This window comes from Corythoichthys intestinalis, chromosome 18 (genome assembly GCF_030265065.1).
Source record: "Corythoichthys intestinalis isolate RoL2023-P3 chromosome 18, ASM3026506v1, whole genome shotgun sequence".
Lineage (NCBI taxonomy): Eukaryota > Metazoa > Chordata > Actinopteri > Syngnathiformes > Syngnathidae > Corythoichthys > Corythoichthys intestinalis.
Genome location: NC_080412.1, coordinates 18141825 through 18159691, shown reverse-complemented (window position 1 = coordinate 18159691; position 17867 = coordinate 18141825). Strand labels below are relative to the sequence as shown.

Genomic DNA, 17867 nt, shown 5'->3' with positions numbered 1-17867 from the left:
TGAGTGAGGAAAGGTTTTCTCCGTGCATGCCTCCCAAACAGCTTGTTGGAGTGTAGACAGCACCTCATACCCACTGTGAAGTATGGGGGTGGGTCAGTGATGCTGTGGGGCTGTTTCGCTTCTAAAGGCCCTGGGAACCTTGTTAGAGTGCATGGCATCATGAATGCTTTGAAATACCAGGACATTTTAAATCAAAATCCGTTGCCCTCTGCCCGAAAGCTGAAGATGGGTTGTCACTGGGTCTTTCAGCAAGACAATGACCCAAAACATTTGGCCAAATCTACACAGAAATGGTTCACCAGACACAAAATCAGGCTCCTCCCATGGCCATCTCAGTCCCCAGACCTTGTTTTGTTGGAGAAAGGGGGTTGTACAAAATATTAACACAAGGGGGGCTAATAATTGTGACACACATTATTTTATGTCAAATAATTATTTCTTTATGTTGGATTTTTTCCCCACTGAATGAATGCACTTGTATTGAAGGTTGGATTTTTCTCTTTTTTTCCATTAAGGTCCCATATTATTTGAATTAAAAAAAATATTAGAAGCTAAAAAACACATCTTAACCAGGGGTGCCAATAATTATGGAGGGCACTGTATTTACTTTTTAATCTTAAGTATACAACGAATAAATAAGTCAACATTTAAATCAATAGATAATTTGTTAATGTAAATACATAATTAAATTAATTTTAATGAAAGAACATTTAAATGAACATTTGTTCGTTCGCTCCTCCCAGTCATAATAGATTGGACGTTAAGCCCTGTCAATGGCAGCTATTGAGCTATGAATTTTTGGGGGCTTGAAAGAACAACAAAAACAACAACAACAACAAAATCACTAGTATCACTAGTTTCGTTATGAGCATTCTATCATTAGAATTAGACTGTTGCATACAGTAACATAAATTAGTAGAAAGGGGAAGAAAACAAAGATTTCTGATATGTATTGAAATTGAGTTGAATCAAAAACTACTGTAGTGTCAAATGCAATTTTAAAAGCAAGGCACAGTGCGAAACACAGTGCGAGTGCTCATATCTTCAGGGATTTCAGATATGCTATCAACAGCATCAGCAGCGATGAAAGGATCGTGTATAACTGTGAGCAAGTTCTTTCCTGTAATACACTATTCTATGAAGCCACGTATAACTGATCTTTATAAGATATGGATAAAATCCATTCATTACCTGTAAAGCATTTGTTTAAAAGAGAAATGGACAAAATCTGAAAATTCAACAGCTCTGGAAAGAGTACAATACAAAATATACAAATACTGAGATCACACACATGCAGCAATCATTAATAAGCTAATTTACCGGCTATAATATAATAATATATCATAATATAATACAATACAATAATACGATTTCAGCATTAGAGCTACAAGATAATTAATTTGAATGATTTGAATATTGTTCAATTTCTCCATTTTGGATGTTAGAACAGTATAATGGTGAGGGGTTTGCATGTACCGGGCAGACTTCATGTGATCATTTCATCAGGTTAATATGACACAAATAATGTATTTTTATTCTTTAAGTGAATTACAACTAAACCTATTAGGATGTCTCCTGACTTAGAATTTTTTTTTTTCTGGTGTTCAGGTGTGATAGTTGGTAACGTAAGTGCTGGCAGAATTGTTGATTTCATTACAGTCTGCTCCTCTTAACCAATTTCTTTGGAGAAGGATTTCAATTTATTTGAATATAAAAGCAAAGCTATCTATCTGCCAAAATGTAATGTAATTTGAAACGTTGGCACTGATGAATAGCCTTGAAATATTGTAGTTTTGCCAGGTTTTTAAGATTGAGCAACAACAACAAAAATAGATGCATTAAGAAGGAGTGCTGTGTGCAGAAAAGACTGGAAATCCTGTTTAAAGGAAACGACCAAAGGGGTTTATGTTTTTACTCTTGAAGCACTGTGCGAATTGTACTTTTTCCTTTCAAATGTCAGTCTTTGTCCAGTTACAGCCATATACGTTAATCTCAATAGCAGGCGACTGTGTGCCGGATCTGGCCTCAGCTCGCCAGATCCGCATAGCAGTCACACCCGCTCAATGTCAGTGCACCGATGCGGCCCGAATCAGCACTATGACAGTCCAAATGATAGGTTACACACTGTTCAGGGGCGGACAATGCTCACCGGACGTGCTCAAACTCCCGCTTATCGCCAGTGCGCCAGATGCGGCCCGGATCAGCACTATGACAGTTTTGCCTTAATTGTCGATTTGATTGCACAGATGGGTGAGCCTGGAACCAAGTGCTGCTGATCATTGTCAGCAGCTTACTTAAACCGGTCCTTGGCCTCACATCATCGCCAAATCAACAACTCACCTACCGGTATGTAACTTTCAGCTAACAAAGAATCTTGTAATCCTGATACCGAGCTCATTTTTGTGTTTGTCTGCTTGTCTGGCAAAACGCCTGCCTGCCCATTCACCTGTTCTATCTACCACTCCCTCTCGTCATCAATGAATTAGGTCCCGCGTTACCCCAGCACCTCAACAAGTACAATATGTTGTTTATAGTCTACAAATGGGTCATATTTAATGTTAAATAGCTTATTATGTGAACAAAACAATGTTATATTATGTTGTTGTATGTTGCATTAATTAAAGATACACGATAATATCGATTACCGATAATTATCGACCGATAATGGCAATTATGACGTCACACAGATAATACAGATTTTAAAAAAAATCAACCGATAATGCAATCTGATAATTATATACTTCATTTAGCCTCCAAATGTGCGCAACCAAGCACTTTTCTCCACTTCTCCACCGCCGCCTGCTCAACCCACCCCTCTCTGAAGCCCCTGTGGGAGGAGGGGTTGAGGAGTACGGCGTCATAGAGGAGGCGGTGTTATCAATGTTGAGGCGCTCTCACTAGCGTGCGTTGCTTTTCCCGTGTGTGAAATGAAATAAATGACGTTCTCGCCATCTACAAAACATGCACTGCAGAAGTTCCACGAGGCGTAAAGAAAGCGTCCTCATTGAACACCACTAACCGAGCAGCCATTTAAAACTGCATCACAAAGATTTTTGGAACGAATGCGTCCTGTTGAGCCGCTTCTGGGATGCGTCTAACCCGCAGCCGCACTGCCACTGGTGTGCATTGGCTGATTGATTTTAACGCCCGCGTTTCACTGCGTTCTCACGGCGGCCACGTTGTCGCGCCGTTGATGTTTCTGGGTTATACTGTCCTACCGTGTTGGTACTCATTATAGTAGAGAAGACGGAGTAAATATAATCTACACAAAGAAACTGTAACATGATTGACTCACAGCCTCGAAAAGTAAGGGTTATATTACATCAGAAACTCGTTCGGTACGCCTCCGTTCCGAACCTAGCACCACGTACCGGAACTGTTCAATACAAATTCATTTACCGTTACACCCTTACCGCTAATACAAACCAAGGATTTCAAATATACAGTCAAAATGCTTCATCTAGTGAAGGAAACTGGAAACAGAAATGGTAAAAAAAAAGTTTAATGTCCCACCTCCACAGTTGAGTGTTATGCAGTTCTCAGATTATAGATTCCTACTGCCATGGTCTGTTCATTTCATGCCTATTTTATATTTTGAAGACCTAGTTTGCGGTGAGCCATTTCACCATACATATTGTTTTTACTTGTTGCCTTACCTGTTCTTGGACTTCTTATCCTAACTGCTGCCTACTGGATTTGTGAGTCTCCCCAAATTTATTTTTACACTGTACATTTTGGCAGATCCTGGGTAAAGCATACCTGAAGCATAGACTGGGCACAGCATGTTACTCTGATAGACAATGAAAACCAGAACTGCTGTCATTCAAAGTAGCCCCCGATTCCTGGGTAATTTAATCAGCAAAGTGGCTTGGCCATGAGAATACATTACCCTTCCCGAGACCTGTGACACATTAACCTTGACAGCGCTGCCAGAACAGAATGTTATCTGTTGACCAGGTCACTTCTCAAAGTGATGCCCCTCTTCGCCTCTCGGTGAATAATTCATGGAAGACGAGGTGCAAAGTCTGACCAGTGTTACAACCAATCCATAGGGAAATTGTACCGTTGGCACGCTCATCCTTATAGTGATTGATTAAATGTCACATTAGCCAGCCGTGGAGGTACAAATTGAAAACAAAGCAAAATGAAGATAGCCTAACTAAAAGTGTTGTCTATATGGGTGCTAGTTGGGTAACACTGTATGAAAGTTGAAAGATTTACAGACAACTGAAGGGAAAAAAGGTTTTTAGCGCAGAGGCTTAGTGAAAATAGTCATGTCAAGTTTAATGAAACCTTGCAAGGTAAATGGGAAATGCGGATGCAATCTTGAAAACGTGTCATGTAAAACTTCGAGCAGATGGGAATGCAGCTAAGATGAATCCATTGGGTCTTCCAGCCAGCTGCTATGGGTTTACATTTGGTTTTAGTGTGGTTGTAAACAATGGTGGCCCACAAGGAAAAACAGAGGCGCTTTGGATATAACAACACTTATATCAATAAAATACCAAAAAAGGCATGAACTGCAAGCATTTTTGATTACACACTGGGTTTGATCTCTTCCTGATGGCCTAAATCACAGGTGTCAAACATGCGGCCAGGGGGGCCAGATTTGGCCCACTGTGCCTTTTGGTAAGGCCTGTGAAAGTAAATTTTTATGATTTTTTAAATTTGATGTTTCTTGCTAAAATAAAATTGAAATAAAGAAATGTAGTCCTCCATGAAAAATCGAGCACCACAAATATATGAGAATATTTACTGTGCTATTTATTTAAAAAGAAATGAAAATATAGAAAAAAAAGTAAAAGAAATTGATAAAAGTATACATATTCAAATTTTAAAAAGAGGCCATTAACTATATTTTTGCTAAATGATAAAAAACAAAAGAAAATATGAGCCATTTTTCCTCCCCCTTGTTTTCATGAATATTAAAATAATAAAAAATAAATATACACAGTATTAAAGTGATGAAAAATAAAACAAAAATAACATTTCATGTTTCCATTTATCCATTTAAAACACCCCAAAATATTTAAATCAAAACCTTAAAAAAAAAAAAAAACAAACAAATAAATAAATAAGAGCATATAAAACCAAATATTTTTTTTATTAAAGGTGCACAATGTAGGACTTGCACTTTAATTATTCATGAAATGGCCATAATATTTCAACAGACATTAAAGATGTTTTTTGGAAATACTTCTAAAATAGTTCTTAATTGTTAAGTGGAGATTTTCCCATTTTAAATGACGATTCGTGTGTCGCAAATTTGTTTCTGTTTTGCTACCTTGTTCATCATCAGCCAATCAAAAGACCAGTTTCCGGTCTTCGTGTGGCTTCCTGTGGGCCACAGCTCTGTAAACTAAGGCTGCGCTAACTTTGACAAACAGTCAGAATTATGTCTACCCCTCAAGCAAAAAAAAACGTTGTTATGAATCCCAAATGATTCAAGACAACAAGAGAAGCAAAACAAGGATATGCATTCATTTGGCGTGGTTGTGCTACGTTATTTAGCATGTGGATCCATTGACTGGAGAAAAGTCTTTACACGTGTATATATTTAGTCGGTAATTGAAATTAAAATGGATGGATCAATTAAATCGTCTCTGTGGATGCTGACAATGCATTACCAAATTCTATATTCCTTTGGCAGTGTGCTTATACATTGAGAAAAGTACCCCTCCCTCACTTCGGTCATGGTGACATAAACTAACTTGGACCTTGTATCACGGCTCTTTTAATTGTTATTACTAAATGTTGGCATTATTACATTAAAAAACATCTCGCAGGAAAATTAAAAATAAGATATACCCTCTGCAGATGACTCGTCGTTTGCCAATTAAAGTTTTTTTTCCTGTAGGTTCTCCAATGTGAAGTGGTATTCTGGCAACCCGAAGGGGGGTGGCGTTTTATGCTAATCATTTTTTTTATCTAGTTGCAGTATCATTTTTGGCCATCAATCCTACATCTTGCAGATTTAAAGTTCCAAATAAGTAGTGTATGTATGTATGTATGCATGTACAATTATGGTCAAAAGTTTACATACACTTGTGAAGAACATAATGTCATGGCTCTCTTGAGTTTCCAGTTATTTCTACAACTCTGATTTTTCTCCGATAGAGTGATTGGAACAGATACTTCTTTGTCACAAAAAACATTCATGAAGTTTGGTTCTTTTATGACTTTATTATGGGTTAACAGAAAAAGTGATCAAATCTGCTGGGTCAAAAATATACATACAGCAACACGAATTAGCAATTTCTTGTGATTATTGACTTGAACAATCATTTACTTGAACAAGTCAGGAAAGTCACTTGGAGCCAATTCAAAGCAGCTGCAAGTCCCAAGAGCAACAGTGCGAACAATTGTTTGTAAGTATAAAGTGCATGGCACTGTTTTGTCACTGCCACGATCAGGAAGAAAACGCAAGCTATCACCTGCTGCTGAGAGAAAATTGGTCAGGAGGGTGAAGTTTCAACCGAGAATCACCAAAAAGCAGATCTGCCAAGAATTAGAAGCTGCTGGAACACAGGTGTCAGTGTCCACAGTCAAGCGTGTTTTGCATCGCCATGGACTGAGAGGCTGCCGTGCAAGAAGGAAGCCCTTGCTCCAAAAGCGGCACCTTAAGGCTCGACTGAAGTTTGCTGCTGATAACATGGACAAAGATAAGACCTTCTGGAGGAAAGTTCTGTGGTAAAAATCGAGCTGTTTGGCCACAATGCCCAGCAATGTGTTTGGAGGAGAAAAGGTGAGGCCTTTAACCCCAAGTACACCATGCCTACCGCCAAGCACGGTGGTGGTAGTATTATGCTGTGGGGCTGTTTCGCTGCCAATGGAACTGGTGCTTTACAGAGAGTAAATTGGATAATGAAGAAGGAGGATTACCTTCAAATTCTTCAAGATAACCTAACGTCATCAGCCCGAAGATTGGGTCTTGGGCGCAGTTGGGTGTTCCAACAGGACAATGACCCCAAACACACATCAAAAGTGGTAATGGAATGGCTAAATCAGGCTAGAATTAAGGTTTTCGAATGGCCTTCCCAAAGTCCTGACTTAAACCCCATTGGGAACTTGTGGACAATGCTGAAGAAACAAGTCCATGTCAGAAAGCCATTAATTTAACTGAACTGCACCAATTCTGTCAAGAGGAGTGGTCAAAGATTCAACCAGAAGCTTGCCAGAAGCTTGTGGATGGCTACCAAAAGCGCCTAATTGAAGTGAAAATGGCCAAGGGACATGTTACCAAATATTAGCGCTGCTGTATGTATATTTTTGACCCAACAGATTTGATCACTTTTTTCTGTTCACCCATAATAAAGTCATAAAAGAACCAAACTTCATGAATGTTTTTTGTGACAAAGAAGTATCTGTTCCAATCACTCTATCAGAGAAAAGAGTTGAGAAAAAGAGTCGTAGAAATAACTGGAAACTCAAGAGAGCCATGACATTATGTTCTTCACAAGTGTATGTAAGCTTTTGACCACAACTGTATGTATGTATAAATGTAAAAACAAAAATCTATATTACCATTTCATAGTTATTCCATTGAAAACAATGCATCAGGAAACATCCACTTTTTGTCAGCAATTCTGGGTGTGACATCACAACCATAATTGATAACCATGCTCAATGGCAGTTAATGGCACAGTCGGAATGGGCGGTTGCCCGGGGCGGCAAATGTCTAGGAGCGTGAGGTGGATGGGAGTGATTGTCAACTATAATAATTGGCGCCCCTAGCTTTGCAATGATGCCCCCTGCACACCGCAGTTAATGTCTCCATGCAACACCACAAGGAGAAGGAGGTGGGAGCTGGGATTGGATTGGTTAACAGTGTCACTCACGTAGGTTTGACTTTTGACTTTTTTTACTTGAATATTTGACCTAGTATAGTATAATGTATATAATTTCTGGAATTCCGCAAGCCGTTTATAGTTTAGCCGCTTAATTTACTTTTTATTTAGAGCGGCACTTTTATTTTGGAAACTGCTCGTGCTTTTATTTACAGTTCTGCGTTTCCTGTTTCATGTGTCTGCTCCTTCAATGATAATGTGAGTATGCCTTGTAACATGAATTAAAGTGGCTGCACAAAGATCGTGAACATTCCTCACAATGTTCGGTGGTAGTTGTGTTAAATGTGTTTTTGTGTCCAGTTTTTTTTTTTTGATTGTTCAAACTCGTAATTTTGTAGTTAGCTTGTTCTTTATCGTCTATGACTATTAGCATAATATCAAAATAATTCATGTGAGCAGTGAATGTAGTGGCTTGAAGGGAGATGGCTTGCAAAATGTTCACTAATGGTTGGTCTATTGTTAAAATGCCGTGGTTTAATGTTTAATAAGCTAAAAACATTAAGAGGTTTGTGAATGTTGACTATTTGTCTGTATGTTTATCACCATTAAGGAATAACAATACTCAGTTTTATATTGAACTGTTCGATACGCCCTCTTCCGATTCAATATGCAAAAAATTCCGATCCATATGAAAAGCTCCCAAAATGTATTTTCCGAATTTATTTTTGTCGTCTCTCGCTAAAATATCCAGCACAGCTTTGCCTTGAAAAAAACAAACTCTGCCGCTAGCCCCACTCCCCTCCTCCTCCACTCCTCCCCCTAACTGCATGAAAGGTGAAAGGCGTGTCCGCCAGTATATTGTTGCCGACTTAGCTGCTACGAATAACGTCGCTTTGAAAAATGACAGGTTAAGACCGTGGTGTCACAGAGAGCTAACTCCCGGTTACATGATGAACAATGAGTGGCAAATTAAGAGCGCTGTACTTCAAACTTGTCCTGTTTATGAAAGTCGATTGTCAAATGCTGGTGTTGTGCAGTAATGAGCAGACGTGATTTCTGTGGCGTTTGTTAACTTTTTTTAATGCCCGACAACACTCGCGCGAACACACTAGATATCATCAAATAGCAACCTAGATGTGCTACATTAGATCCCCCCAAGTCCCATGCCATTGGCTGCGTGAGCCCAGAGTGATCATGTGACACGTAGTCCATATGCTACATCAATGAATTAAAAACCCCCATGACAGAATGGAAGTTAAGCAGGCCAAATCAATCCATACCAGTGACTATAGATAATGCTGCAAATATTGTGAATTCAGTACGTAACACAGATGGACTCGGACCACAAATAGGATGTTTTTCTCATGTGGTAAACATACCTGCTAAAAGAGTAATAGCAATGAACAGTGTTCCCTGCCTCACTTTACAAACAGTAAAGACTGTTCTCAGCACTTTTAGACAAAATTTCTTCAGATCAGTAACAAGTAAGCACATAAATATTATGCACTATAATGCATGTTTATACAGTATGATGGAATTGTTATTTTTGCTTGTTAGCAAAGTAAAAAAACATAAAAACACAAACAAACAAACAAACAAACAAAAAAACACTCGTATTTTCTGTTTCAGAGCATTAAATGTATTGAATCGAATCGAAAATTGTGTCCCTCGTATCGAAAATCGTACGGAACCGTAACTTAACTGTATCATTGCATCCCTACTCACCATATACTAAATGTGTGTACATGTATGCACAATTGCACATGAGCCCCAAAAAAGTATTTGATTTCATCTCCTGCGCTCTCTAACCAGAGTCCCTGTAGTGGTCAACACATCTGACCCAACTAGTCACAAGTAGAATCTTTCACACTTTCTTTTGTTATTTCTACAATATTTTATTATTATTATTTATTGTCTTGCACTTTCAAATGATTTGATAGTGTTAATGACTGTAATATTCTTAGCAAATACTGTGTTTTGGTTGTTGGGCTGTGCTAAGTATACTTCATGCGTTGTATTTTGTGGGTCAACTGTTGTTTGTTTTTTGCGGATGTTTTATTTTTTGGGGGGAGGGGGGGCACCATAGCATCTTGTCGCCCAGGGCACTTCGCAGGCTAGGAACGTCAGTGACCTTGCCAAGCTTTCTAGTGCTACGTTAGCTAAACCATGCACACAACTGCAAACATTTGCAGCTCATTCTGAGTGTCTTCTTTCTGGAGATTTTGTTGTGGGAAGACTGGATCTACTTTTATTATTAAGCCTTTTCTGTCACTTTGATGAATTTGTGTCAAAAATATTGTCTACTATTGTTTTAAAGTCACTTGTGGCATTTAATAGTACTGTTAAAAGTCTCAAGTTTAAGGTCAACAATGTCTCTAAATGATTCATCAACTTTCAAAATATTTTTTGATTCACTTAATAATCGATTAGCTGTAGATTAGTTGATTCATGCAAACGTCATGGTCCTCTGAAGGAAATAGACATTACGATATGGCCCACGACAATTTGCAAAAAGGTCCATACATGAGCTTAATTTATTCTTCTCAATGTTTTTCCGATTGTCCCATTTGACAGATGGAGCATTCTTCCAGCTACCTTATGAGTTTGTTTGCAGAGTGCATATCCTTTTCCAAACGATCTTTCAATTCTCTGCAAGGTGGATCCGTGAAACAAACCATCTGGCACGTCAGGTTCCTTTTTGAATGTGCGAGAAACGTGCCGAGTTGCAGAATGCCAGTTCCCCAAAGGGGTTTTGTCAGTTACATGGTAATTCATCAGGAATGTCTTCTTCCTCAACTGTACTAAAGCCGATTTGGATACTGACGATAGAATCAGAAGGCGCCGGGGAAGTGGCAGCTCTTTGCTGATGCGGAGACATTTCGTGTGCTGCTGATGTGCTGACATACCAAAATTATAAAAGATGTGAATATGAAAGACTAGTATGGTATGCACTCAGCAGTACTAGGGGTTTTAGAACATTTTATGATTTAATATAGGGGGGATTACTAATGCATTTATCACTAGTAGACATCCAATCCATTTGAATTGGGAGGGATATCTATTGCTGTCAATGGCAGCCTATAGTTAAGAGTAAGTTCATTATAATGTCATTTTTTAAGGACAAAATAACAGTCATTTGAAAGTTGAGATTACTGGGAAAGAATAGACACTTGGTTATATTTAGGAACCGTTTACGTGGTGACGCTCCGATAAAAACGAGAACACGACCCATTTCATGTTTGCATTTACATGGTTTCGTCTCCGTTCGAATGATGTCGAAATTCCGCGTGAAGTTGATGGAGTATTCATGCCAGGCCCGAGAGGGCAGTGCGACAGCCAATGATGCACTTCCTTGACAACAACCTCCTTAGACCGGAAGACAACATACGTGCCCACTCGAAGCAATGGCGTCCACGCATTTTTTTCTTTTGCTTCAGAAGTCACAAAAACGCAAACATAAAACTATTATAAAAACAGTACATTAAAGACATTCATGACGTTCCGCCATGTTGGCTGTTTTTAATGTTTAGTAGCAGCGACTGTATATGCCCAAAGTGACATGTGCGAGTGCCGACGTCATCGGCGCGAGAGTGTTCCATTCATATGTGTGCGGAGCAAGCTCTAGCTATTGAATTGTTCCACTTTGGAGGCCGGAATCAAAAGTTTGTGTCTTTGCCTTCCGTTTTTTTCCGTCATTGTGTAAAGACAAGGCTATTCCGCAACACAATCACTGTTGTCTTGGTGTTGCAGCGTCACCATGTAAACGACCCCTTTATCTGAACTGAAGTGAAGTGCTGTGCTCTAGCCTTGAATAATAAAATCTACTGCATTCATGAATCCCATTTAAAGGGTGTGACTATTTTTTTCTTTTTTCCCTGGGAATGCCAACATTTCATGTACTGTATATTTGTATACCGTGCTCATAATGAGTTAAATCGTTATCTATAATTAACAATGGATCCTAGCAATTGTTCTTTTTTTAAATATCTTTTTTCGCAGTTTAAAATTTGCAAAATTTTAAATACCGTAATTTTCACACTGTAAGGCACACCTGACTATGAGGCGCACCCTTCAAATTTGGCAAGAAAACGGCATTCGTTCATAGATAAGTTGTACTGGACCATAAGCTGCTTGAGTCCTCACTATATTGTAAAATATTTACATCAAAAGATATTGACCAGTAACACTTTATTTGACAGCGGCATCATATAACTGTCATTAGATTAAATCAGTGTTTTTCAACCTTTTCTGAGTCACGGCACGTTTTTATATTGGAAAAAATCTCGTGGCACACCACTAAATGAACCACCATGAAGCTTCATTTGGCCGTCACTGCTCCCTTGGGGGAGACAGTCAACCTCTGCTGCCACCTGCTGTCAACACTGTTGTCGTCCAACATGCCTCCTAGCATGCAGTGCAGCGCTACAGATGTAAATAACAATAAAAATTCACGTTCTGTGCTAATTATTTCTTCAGTTACTGTTCCAGTTGTTTCATTAATTGCTAATTATGGTATTTCGTAACACTTTGACAGTAGTGCCATAAAACTATCATTAGACAATCATAATTATGACATGACACTCTCAGGAGCATTAATGAATGCTTATAACACATGTCATTTATTGTTATCCGGCAAATTATCTCACTTTTGAATGGATGTAAAAGATCCAAGCTGGACATAAATGGAGTTAGTGACATAATTTGCCGAATGACACTTAATGACATGTGTGATAAGCATTCCGTAACCAGCCAATGATAGTGTCACGTCATAATTATGACGTTCTTATGACAGTCTTATGACACCGATGTCAAATGAAGTGTTACCTATTAACCCAAATAAATCAACAAATAAGCCCCACTGGACTATAAGACACAGGATTCACAATGAAGGAAAAAAGTAGCGTCTTATAGTCCGAAAATTATGGTACACCCAAGAAGTTTTTTTTTTTTTTTTTTTTTTTTTAAATTTTTTTAATTGTATTTTTTTTGCAATAAAACTCTTAAATCTTCGAATTTATTCCTTAATATGAAAACTATGAAACTGTGATTACTTATTTTCTCCACTGTGTGTGTCATATTAACATAAAGTCATTGTGTCATGTTTATGTGCCTTCTCAGTTCTTTTCTTTCCTTTCCAGCACATTATGCAGCTGGATGGGCGGGGCTGTGCTGCACACCTGTGGCACATTTGGAGCGCTCATTATTTAAGGACTCCTGTCACCGTCTGCGAGTGTCGGACTATTGCATTTGCTTGTTACCTGCTTTGCTTACCGCTGTGTGCTCATCGTCACCCTTGGTGCTTCCCGACATTCTTCGATCGTGTTCTGGTTTGATCTCATTTACTTTTGTGTTTTATTGGGATTTTGTAATTGTAATTTTGTACTGTTATATTCACGCCATTTTGGCGTGCTCTCTCAGTTGTATTTTCTTACTCGCGTTTTCTAGCGTGCTCTCTCAGTTGTATTTTCTGACCCGCGTTTTCTAGCGTGCTCCCTCAGTTGTATTTTCTTACCCGCGTTACTTAGCGTGCTCTCTCAGTTGTATTTTCTTACCCGCGTTACTTTGGCGTGCTCCCTTTGTTCTCGTTTTTGTAATAAATACTTCTAATTTCAAAGTCTGTGTTTGGATCCATATTGTAACATAACAGAATAGTCCGACCATGGATCCCACAGATTCTGAAAGTACTCGCCGTGTAATCGCCTGTCACGGTCACGTGATCAGCCAGCACGAACAGTCACTGCGTGAACTAGCAAACGCGATCGGCTCGCTAATTACACGAGTAGAAAAGATGACGTCACCTTCACAGTCTTGTGGCGTAGTTGACGCTGCGGTGGCGCCCGATCAGCTCCCTCCCTCTTCGATGGGCCCGCCGGCGTCTTTTCGGGAGCCGGTGTTGCCACACCCCCATCGATATGAGGGAGAACCCGGTGCTTGCCGACAATTTTTGCACCAGTGCTCCCTTGTTTTTGACCAACAGCCATACACATTTGCGAGTGATAGCTCCCGTGTAGCATATGCCATGAGTCTCCTCGCCGGTAAAGCTGCTACGTGGGCCATGGCGGTAAGCAACTCTACACCCACGATCCGTCAGTCATACGAGACTTTTAAGACTGAGTTTATGAGGGTTTTTGACCATCCGGTTAAAGGCAAGGAGGCAGGCAGCCGCCTGCTGGATTTTTTTCAAGGCGATCTGTCTGTGGCAGACTACTCCATTCAGTTCCGCATTTTGGCCGCGGAGTGCGGTTATGGCGAAGCGGCTCTGTGTGGTATTTTTCGGCGGGGGCTGTCGCCTGCTGTCAAAGATGAGTTGGCGGCCCGGGATGATTCATCGGGTCTGGAGGACCTGATTTCTCTGTCCGTGCTTTTGGACAATCGTCTGAAGGAGCGCGAGAGGGAACGAGCCATGGAGACTCGGGGACGTCGTTGGCCTTCGCCGCGGGGCGGCCCGACAGCGGACCGTGCAGATGGCTTCGTCGAGCCGTCATTTGTCTCCACGCCGACGCGGGGTCCAGGCTCGACAGGAGTGGAGCCTATGCGACTCGGTGGCGGTCGTCTTTCTGCAGCGGAGCGACGGAGACGGATGACAACGGGCTTGTGTCTGTACTGCGGCTTGCCGGGGCACCATGTCGCCGCCTGTGACGCGATCCCTTCAGGTCGCCTCGGATCTTCGGCCGCTGGGGCTCCCCTCGCCCGAGGGGGAACGAGATTCGGGCATGACCGCAGTCCATCGAACGAGTTGCCTCGCGACAAATTAAATGAACCAATACACCCTCGAGGTGATTTGAGACTGCAACTGCCGGGAGAGGTGTCATATAGTGGGATTAATTTTAGGTTTACTGCTTTAGTTGATTCGGGGGCGGATGACTGCTTTATAGACCGAAGTGTTGTTGACGCTCTTAAATGTCCGTTGATAAAACTAGCTCGGCCTAAAAAGGTTTTAGATCTCGATGGGCGACCCCTGGCGGACGTGAGATTTATTACGCCTCCGCTCAAAACAAAAGCTTTCCGGTAATCATTTTGAGATCCGTAGTTTTTTAGTGATGCCGTGCAAATCGGCTCCAGTTGTACTTGGGCTCCCCTGGTTAAAAGTGCATAACCCTAATATTGATTGGGCCAAGACACGAGTAGTGACGTGGAGCACATTTTGTTATGCGCACTGCTTACGTTCTGCATGTTTACTTCCTGGTCAAACGCAGACGGCCATCGAGCCGGTCGATTTGGAGAATGTTCCGGCCGAATATCATGACCTCCAGCACGTTTTTAGCGAAGAGCGTGCCAAGACCCTGCCACCGCACTGTCCATACGACTGTGCAATTGAATTATTGCCTAATGCCGCGTTGCCTAGCTCTAGATTATACCAGGTCTCTAAACCGGAACAAGAGGCAATGAGGGAATACATCTCCTCTTCCTTGGCTGCTGGCCTTATTCGCCTGTCATCTTCTCCTTTGGGGGCGGGGTTTTTCTTCGTCGGCAAAAAAGATGGGGGTCTTAGGCCGTGTATCGACTATCGGGGTCTCAACGAGATCACTATCAAAAATAAATATCCGCTGCCGTTGTTGGATTCGGCTTTTGCTCCGTTGAAATCAGCCACATTATTCACCAAATTAGACTTGCGCAGCGCTTACCACTTAGTCAGGATTCGTGAGGGAGACGAGTGGAAAACCGCTTTCAAAACCCCGCTCGGGCATTTCGAGTACCTGGTCATGCCTTTCGGCCTAACTAACGCACCTGCTGTTTTTCAGAGCCTCATAAATGATATATTGCGTGACATGCTAAATGTGTTCTGTTTTGTTTATTTAGATGACATTCTGATATTTTCTAGAAGCCTGCAGGAACATCACCAACATGTCCGCATGGTTCTGCAAAGACTACTAGAAAATAAACTGTTTGTCAAAGCTGAAAAGTGTGAGTTCCACCAAGGGTCAATCCAGTTTCTTGGTTTTATTGTGGAAAAAGGGCAGCTACGACCTGACCCAGCTAAAATTAAGGCAGTAGCAGAATGGCCGACTCCCACTTCACGTAAGCAATTACAAAGATTCCTTGGGTTTGCCAATTTTTATAGGCGTTTTATCCAAAATTATAGTATGAGGGCTGAGCCCCTAACCAGGCTGACCTCTAACAAACGTCCCTTTGTGTGGTCTCCAGTGGCAGAGGCCGCATTCGTAAGTCTTAAACGGTCATTCACGAGCTCTCCCGTCCTTGTCCATGCTGACCCAGATCTTCCTTTTGTGGTCGAGGTTGACGCGTCGAGTTCCGGAGTGGGGGCAATCCTGTCCCAGAGGTCTTCAGTCGACCAGAAACTGCACCCCTGTGCATTCTACTCCCGCCGCCTCACCCCTGCCGAGGCGAATTACGATGTGGGCAACAGGGAGCTGCTCGCTATAGTCCAGGCTTTGCAGGAATGGAGGCACTGGTTGGAGGGCACAGAGGTACCGTTCCAAATACTTACCGACCACAAGAACCTGCAATACCTTCGGGCCGCCAAGCGCCTCAACTCACGCCAGGCCCGTTGGGCATTACTCCTGACGCGATTCAACTACGTGATCACTTACCGTCCAGGTTCAAGAAACGGGAAGCCCGATGCACTTTCAAGGCTTCATGAGCCAGCGGGGGAGGAGCCTTCGGAGGAGCCTGTTGTTCCTGGAAACCTGATAGTCGGCGCGCTACGCTGGGAGGTCGAACGGCTTGTGGAAGAGGCCCTGCAAGGCGTTAAGGTGCCTGGAGGCTGTCCTGCTGGCAGGCTATTTGTTCCAGTTGCTCAGCGTGCAGCAGTGCTGAAGTGGAGTCACACTTCAAAGTTCGCCTGCCACCCGGGTGTGTCCCGCACATTCTTCCTACTTGCCCAAAAATTTTGGTGGCCAGGTATGCGAAAGGACGTCATGGACTATGTTTCTGCTTGCTCCGTCTGCGCTCGGGGCAAGGCAGTCCACCGTGCTCCAGCAGGACTCTTGCGTCCCCTGCCTGTTCCATCTCGCCCTTGGTCCCATGTTGCACTTGACTTCATCACTGGCCTTCCACGCTCCAGGGGTCATTCCGTCATCTTGACAGTGGTGGACAGATTCTCCAAGATGGTACACTTCGTCGCTCTCCCAAAGTTGCCTTCGGCTCTGGAAACCGCTGACTTGCTGGTAACGCACGTGTTTCGGACTCATGGCATCCCGTGTGACCTCGTCTCCGACAGGGGCCCCCAGTTTGTCTCCCGGGTTTGGGCAGCGTTCTGCAAGGCCTTGGGGGCCACGTCAAGTTTGTCTTCTGGTTACCACCCTCAGTCCAACGGGCAGACGGAACGGGTCAACCAGGAGCTGGAGGTCGCCCTCCGTTGCGTCTGTCACCTGCACCCAGCTTCCTGGTCTTCACACCTCCCTTGGGTGGAGTACGCTCACAACACCCTCGTTTGCTCAGCCACCGGGAGGTCACCTTTCATGACCGCATATGGGTTCCAGCCGCCGCTATTCCCTTCTCAGGAGGCCGAGGTCGTTGTGCCATCTGTCCAGGTGCACCTGCGGAGAGCCCATAGGGTCTGGAGAGACACTAGGGCGGCACTTGTCCGCACGGCAGCCCGCAACCGTCTGATTGCTGATCGCCATAGGAGACCCGCTCCAGCTTATCATCCGGGCCAGATGGTCTGGCTGTCGGCGCGGGATTTACGCCTTGCTGGGACTTCTAAGAAGCTAGGCTCTAGATTCGTGGGCCCTTTCGCGGTGGACTCTGTGGTGAACCCTGTCGCAGTCAGGCTGAAGCTTCCCAGCTCGATGAAGATTCACCCAGTTTTCCACGTCTCGCTGCTCAAGCCTGTCTCCACCTGTCCTCTGAACCCTCCGCCAGTGCCTCCTCCTGCTCCTCGCATAGTCGACGGTGGACCAGTGTACACGGTGCGTGTCATTCTCGATTCCAGGAAGAGGGGTAGGGGGGTGCAGTACCTGGTCGACTGGGAAGGTTACGGCCCTGAGGAACGTTCCTGGGTACCCCGCTCCTGGATTCTCGACCCGTCACTTCTGCAGGATTTCCACTCCCTCCATCCGTTGAAACCAGGTGGTCCGCCAGGGGGCGTCCGTTGAGGGGGGGGGGGGGGTTCTGTCA

General features: G+C 42.7%; 1 protein-coding gene across 2 annotated transcripts in view; it reads right to left on the bottom strand.

Moving 5' to 3' along the window:
• gabra3 (gamma-aminobutyric acid type A receptor subunit alpha3) overlaps nucleotides 1–17867 on the bottom strand; it is a 166270-nt gene that overhangs the window by 83259 nt on the left and 65144 nt on the right. The gene's annotated exons all lie outside the window — the stretch shown is intronic.